This window comes from Natator depressus, chromosome 2 (genome assembly GCF_965152275.1).
Source record: "Natator depressus isolate rNatDep1 chromosome 2, rNatDep2.hap1, whole genome shotgun sequence".
NCBI lineage: Eukaryota > Metazoa > Chordata > Testudines > Cheloniidae > Natator > Natator depressus.
This window is the reverse complement of record NC_134235.1, coordinates 223,539,691-223,547,102: the sequence shown is the minus strand read 5'-3', so window position 1 is coordinate 223,547,102 and position 7,412 is coordinate 223,539,691.

Below are 7,412 nucleotides of genomic sequence, written 5' to 3'. Positions count from 1 at the left end.
GAGTATTTCCTGCATGAAGAGTATAATATAGAACCCTCATTGGCTGATCAGATGCCTCTTTTCATCCAGCTCATTTTAACAGAGTAGGTTAGATGTACAGTATATGTGCTGTAGTTTAATGGCGTATCTGCCAATCTTAGGTTACATCAAAGCACTTATTTTGGGATGTGTCAAATGGATTGTTTCATGTGATGTGTTCAATGTACTTTGTTATATATTTATGTATTGGGATAAAAAGTCACAGTGCCAGCCACATGGTTAGTCAACATCATTGACCATCTTATGGGGAGACCACATGTGCCATTTTTGCTAATGTAGAACTTGAAATTTCCACAGGGCACCAAAGGAAAGTCCCTTTAATAATCAGAATACCGTATGTCTTGACCTTTGAATGAAATAGGACTGTTTCAAGAATAAGATGATCCAAAGCATCTTTATATATTACTTTTGCCAACTAGAAAAAAATTATGCAACTGAACAGTTGTAAATGTACAGCTAGGTTAAGAATGTATACTGATTATCATAAAATCACGATGATGTTATCCCATAGTCTAACTCCTTCTGCCCTTTTTTTCTTTTTTGCTGCTTGTCTGAATGTAAATCAAAATACAGTTTAAAAAACAAAGAAAGAAGCAGAAGAAACCACCCACTCTCTGGTAGACTATTAATGTGATTCCAGAAAAATATAATTATGAGAAACTGACACAATGATATTGTTGTGTGACTCGGTGCTCGTTGGTGAAAAGTGAGGTCCTGAAAACATCTTAGTGAAATGAATATGGGATCAGTCGCTTTCAAGGGCAGAAGGAGTTTCTCAGCTGTGTTTATGTGGGTTTTGTCTGTGCATACAATATTGAATCCCCCTCCGTACTTCACATTTGTCAAAATTCCATGTAAGGATTTCTGGTCCTGATTCTAATCTCATTTGCACTGATGTAACTGCACTGAGTTCAGCAGAGCTACTCCTGATTTACTATCAGTTAGTCCCTATGAATCCATATTGTAATGCAGAAAGACAGGGCCTGATCCTGCAGAGCGTTGATCATGCTCGACTCTCATTGGACTCAGATGCTGAGCACCTTGAAGACTCGGGCCAAACGGCCATTGTACGGATGAGCTGCACGTCTTTATTTTCAAGGGGCTGTTTAGTTCAAATACTGCCTGCTTGAATTTTTAAAAATATTAGACAGACAAGTAGTTAGAAATAATTGCAATTTACGGAATAAATTATACCATTAGTGACTCTGAAATTAATAATCAAGGAACAAAGGGAAGAATATATTGAGTAGGTGACAGAAAAATAATAAACCTCTTGGGCAACTTGCCACTCTTAGGATTTTAATTTTGAGCTTCCACTCCCAGCTATCCATTCTTATTGCCCATCCATCAAACTCCTGATGAATATAAAGGATCATAGTGTGCACTATATCATTCCACAAGATTGCTGGGCTGGGATAACAATGGAAAGAGAGTCTTGCAGGGCTTTGAGGAGGTAGAAGAAAACAGCAGATGACAGTACAGAGACGCTTCTCTCTCTTTTTGCTTTTCCTTTTCCTCTGTTTAATTGTGCTGGCCTTCTCATCACCATTTCAAAGCTACCCAAATTCTTACTCATGATCAAATCATCTGAAAATCTCCCCCCAACTGGCTTTAACAACTGATATAACTTTTAATAGAAGTACAGCCTGATTTATACCTCTGCTTATTCGTAGGATTTTAGGGTTTTGGTTTAATTTTAGCACCACAGAAGCATTTATCTTCTACTTACTATTTACAGTGTTATAAAAAATATTGCAGTTGTTACTTTCACTGCTAGCAATATGGTACCACTTGAATTAATGCTGGCTGAGGAGAACTGGGAAATATTGGTATTGTTTTTGTATGAATATTGTGCCTGTCTCTGTGTGTTTGTTTATTGGGTTATTGATATGGCGTTTGATCAAAAGGGGGCTGTTAGGGAAGGTTACACAATAGTCCAGATAAGGGGTCTCTGAAACACAATAGTCAGGTTAATAGCTGTGAAGAGGTCACCTTCTCCACCCCAAACCTGGGGACACAGCTGTATTGCCAAGGCTGAGAACCTGGAGAGCAAAAGACACTGATCAGTTAAAAGATCTGCCCTGCAGAAAGGGAGGAGGGAAGATGTCAGCAGTTGCAGGCAGACACAGACTGCTTGAGAGTCAGAGGTTGCAGCAAGAAGGCTGTACCTTGGTCACCAAGAGAATGGGGGACGGCACCAAAGCTAAGTCATGTCTATCTAGGGTCCCACCCCAAAGAGAAGTGGGGGCACAGGTCTGTCACTTGAAGGGGTGCACGTGGAGGACTAGAAAAGGGTCTCAACAGGGGCAGCCAACCCAGGAACTGTGACACTGGCCTTTGGCAAAGAATACAACCATTGCAGTTACAACAGTCTGAGTGTTGCAGGATCAATCATGCTATACCGAAAATGATTTAATAATTGGATGCATACTTGGAAGTGCGTGTTACTGTTTTTAAAAAGTATTTAATATGTGCACTGGTTTTAAAAATATTCCAGCAGCTCACTGCAATTTTCATGTGCATCACGTCAACAATTTATTGTACACATTAGAGAGTTATGGGTGGGAATTAAGAGGAGAATATAGCTTGTTGACTTCCATTTTAGAGTAAAAGCAGAGATTAAAGCAAGTAGGAAAATTATAAGTACAAATTTAAGTGGGGAGGGGAGATCTACAAGAACTGACCTTTATGTTTGCAATTAGCAATTTAATTTTTGCAATACATGAGCACAGATGTGGTAATGAATGTTTGTATATGGTTAGTTACTGATCTTTATGTGTGCCATTATCGAGTTATATGTGATCATTTAATATCTTTAAACTTGACCAGTGAAATGTTTACTCTTTAACTTCTTATTTGATTGACTGATTTTATATCTGCAATAAGTCATCAGTCAAAATACTATATACATGACTTGAATATACATCTTTCAGTTTAAAAATTCTTCCCCCTCCTGAGCAACTAGTCATATTTTACTGATCTTTTCAGATTAAAAGCTAAAAAGGAAGAGATATGTTGAATTTATTTGCAATTTCCCCTCACTGAGCCCTGTCACTTGAGTGACAGCCCTCTTTGAACTCCCCCTGATTTTGATTTGAAAACTGGTTGTAATCCTTTCAAGATTAAACTTAATTTTTTGCAGATTATTCTGAAATATACATTCTTCTGGTACCAGGCCCACCCCGATCAATGTGTCAAAGGACATTTTTCATTGTGGTAAGATTTAATCTGAAGGATTCTTCACCATAAAAAGGTGGCTCAAATTTTAGAAAATATCCTTCCAACACAAATGCTAAATTAAAAAGTTTGGGGGAAATGATGAGCAGAGCAGTAGGATTCCTAAACGCAGAAGCTGAGTATCTTTGGTACATGGAATCTAGTAAGGTTAAAAAATCCAGTCCATGACTTGCATCACTACAAATACATTCTCCACTCAGATGGGCTGATTACTGAGTTTCCACCAACATTCAGCTAAACAGTTCTTTATCCACCAGATGATGCTATTGAGTGGCACTGGGCCTTCCACACTCAGCATACCACAAATCTGCCAGTGCTGAGATTTTACAGAAATGGGTGAAGCGTAAGAATGTAGCGAGAATAGAATAGCCCAGGAAGCAGAACCCAGGTGCCACATGTGATCGTTTGCAGTGGTACCTCTAGGCCAGCCATTCAGATGTTCTCCTTTCCCCTGTTCATATTGTATTTCAAAGTACATATTTTGAACCCGATTCATTGTTAGTGTAAGTGGGTATAACTCTTTGGGACACCCCAGCACTGACTTTGGCTCCTAACTTTAAGATTGAAATGTATCCCATTAAACCAGCAATTGAAAGATACAAACCAACACAACTTTATTTTCTATATGTTTCTTTCTTACCAGCTGTAACCTAAAATGCTTTTTTATGGTTTTTACAGCGGTAAGAGTTAAAAATAATATCTGAACAAAAGAGAAGCAGCTGTGGACAAGGAAGAAAAGCTGTGATTTCACAGGCGATTTCAGATATAACCATGGTGCTCCGTACAACATCAAAGCAACCCCTTGTTTGGCATATGCCTCATTCTTACTAACTCTACAGTGTGCCGGGCTGCCTTCTTATCAGACCTTTTTCCTAGCATGTTCTTCTGGGGCCTAAGCCTGTACATTTAGCAACAGGGAGGCACCTGTAGTCCTAAAGGAGCCATTTTGTTGCTGGCCAGATTTCTCTGTCTTCTAAGTAGTGAGTACCTCGTCTGTTTTCGCTGATTTTCCCTTTCTTATTACCGAGGTATTGGGATATCCTCACAAAGAGATGAAGTGAGCTGTAGCTCATGAAAGCTCATGCTCAAATAAATTGGTTAGTCTCTAAGGTGCCACAAGTCCTCCTTTTCTTTCTGCGAATACAGACTAACACGGCTGCTACTCTGAAACCTGTCACAAAGAGATGTAACACACATATTATGCTTTACACCTTCGAGACTCTGCATCAACGTTAACCAACTAGTCAGTAAGGAAAAGAGCTGTAGGCAGCTTATTGCAAATGGCAGGAGCTGGGGGGGGAGTCCAAGTTCAGGCACCAGCAGCAGTATCCTTGTGTGAACAGTAGGCATCTTATACTGAAACAGAGAGATAGGGGGAAGTGGTTAAAAACACACACAAAAGGTCAGAACAAGGTCACAGGAGGTTTTAAAAAAAACCTGGACAAAGAAATGTCACGCCGATCACTGTTGCAAGACTAGCAACATCTACTGTGGTGTAAGGGGATACATTAAAAATGGGCTGTCAACCCAGACTTTTCGTCTAAACCTTGGAAGAGGGGCTAATGAAGTAAGCGCTACTCAAGCCGTAACTACAGCATATCAAGGCTCAAAAGTGCCATGACAGGAAAACAAACACCCAGTTCTTTTAGCCAAAGGATAAGTGAGCAAAACACATCTGTCTTTTCACAGGGCCTTGACTTTGTTCTCTTCTCAGATTGTTGGATCCTTCAGTGTAATGTTTGGCCCCTCTGGCTCAGTCTTACCTTCCTTATATGTGGGCATTTTTCTATTAGCAAGGAAGGCTGGTCTTGTGGTTAAGATACTGGGCGAGGGCTTGGGCTCAAGAAATCTGGGTTGAATGCCCAGCTCTGCGCAGTTTCTTTGTGCTCTTGGACAAGATTTCTCTGTGTTGCAGCTGAAAAATAGAGGTTAATAACACTTCTAGCTCACAGACGTTCTCAGCACAAACGCCCTTATAATAGTTTGGAAGTAGTTAGATACAGTGATGAGGTGGGCTATATGAACACATTATTTGCCATGCTCAGTGTTTTGTCTTGTTTGGGTTTTATTCATTTCCCCTCCTAATATGAAAAACTGCCATTTGTCAACAGTTGTAGTTTGAAATAGGCCTGTTGCCTGACTCTTCAGTGCCTCTTCCCACCAAGCCCAAACTCTTTTCTCTATGACTTTGATATCCCTTCTTTGGGTGAACTGTTGCTGTGCAAAGTGGACCAGGAAGAGGGCTTCAAAAACACTAGGAAAGACTACAGGAATCTGAGAGCTGAATCAGTATCAGAAAGTCTTGATTAGCAGGAAGGATGAGTAAACCTTTTCCATTTGTATAATCTTTCATCCCAACGGCTGGGGAGAAGCACTGATGGATGTGTGGACAATATTAAATGGGGGAGGTCAGGACAGACAAGGACAAGGAGGAGCAGCGAGGCACTAGAAGAGAAAGGGCGGCTAGTGACAAAGGAGCATCATTAAGAGCTCTGACTTTAGAACCAAAGTGGCATTCAGTACGAATTGCTATTAGCTTAATTACTGCATCTGAGTGAGGCTGTGTAACCTAATAATAATAATGAAGAGATTTGAAACATTTCATTACTTGATAAACAGAGGGCTAAATTCTGTCCTCAGCTACAACTGTGCAACTGTACAACTGTGCCTCCAGAGTCAAGTAACATATCAAACACACACAACCCTTAAACGTGTTGTGGAAGCACTGAGCTATGAGTAACTTTCAGGATGGAACGATTGGGGCCTCTATATATCCAGGGCTGTTCTAATCCAGAGGAAGTGATCATTGTTAGGGGCAATACTTTTTTTTACATATACCTGCCAAGATCACTGAATGGTCCCTGATGAACCACACATAGGAGCATTTAAGATGAGCAGATCTTATTTTATCTTATTTTATCTTTATTTTTATCTTATTTTATCTTTATTTTATTTATTTATTTATTTATTTTTGCAGCCTGATGCACTTGAAGTGGGGCTTTACAAGCAGCCCTGATCATGATGCTACTGGGGCTGGGGACGAATGACACTGAGGCTGAAGGGCCTGGAATAGTTTTGCACTGACCTATAGCCCCTACCAGAACTTTTCCTTGCAAAGAAGAAAAAGCAGCCTTGTATAGCTTGTCCTTTGGGAGAAGGTGAATGATGTGGTCTAAACAAGTGGGTTCAAGCCATCTTCCAAAGGGCTGGGGTGGAAGCTCATAGCTAAGGGAACTGACTAGCTTGTGTCTTTGCCAGATAAAGATTTTTTTTAAAAAAGGTAGAACGGTAACAGAAAAACAGAAAAGGGGGAAATATTTACAAGGGTGGGAAGTGGAAGCTTTATCAGCAGCCTGCTGGGGAGATAAGCAGCTGGGCTGGCCCGTCTCTGCACCGCTTGGACTCACTCCTTGCCTTCCAGTCTCCCAGGAAAGAGCAAAAGGAGCTGCTGACATTTCTGCTTAAAAGGAAGAATCGATGAATCTTTGTTTCCCACCGCCTGCCTGTTTGACCTTATTGTGTTGTGGAGTAGAAAAGAAAGAAAAGGGAAGGGGCAGGGGGAGGCGATTCGTGCTAACAAAATCCCAGACAAGATCGCAGCCCCTCTGATCGTCGCTGGAGATGTTATTTGGTTGTTGTCTTATTTGCTGCTGGGGCTCATTTCGGATTCTCGCCCCGCTGCAATAAGTCACACGCTTTCTAGCTATCATCCCCGTATTGACAGGCAAATGTCACCCGCCTTTGATTGACGTCCATTGCTCCTGCATGCAGAAGTATGATTTAGGAATCAATTCTGCTTATTTATTTAAAGAGCGCTTTGTGCAGCTTGTAGCTTTGGTAGCTGGGTAACTTGCTTAACATCCTCTGTGGGGAGTTGGTCCCAATGTGACATTCAGGCTGGTCTTTCACCTACCCACTCAGCCGCAGAGGTGCCCACCAGCCCCCGGTTGGGAAGAGGAGGGGAGGAAGAGACCCTGCCATCAAAACTTACTTCCTCTGTCCCTATCTTTACCTGGGACAGCCCCTTGCCTTGAGTCCTGGGCTAGGCTGATTTGCATGAGCGGGAGCCCTTTTCATTGGCTTGGTTTCTTAAACTTGATCACAACGCCATATTCTGAACAAAACGGGAGCAGACG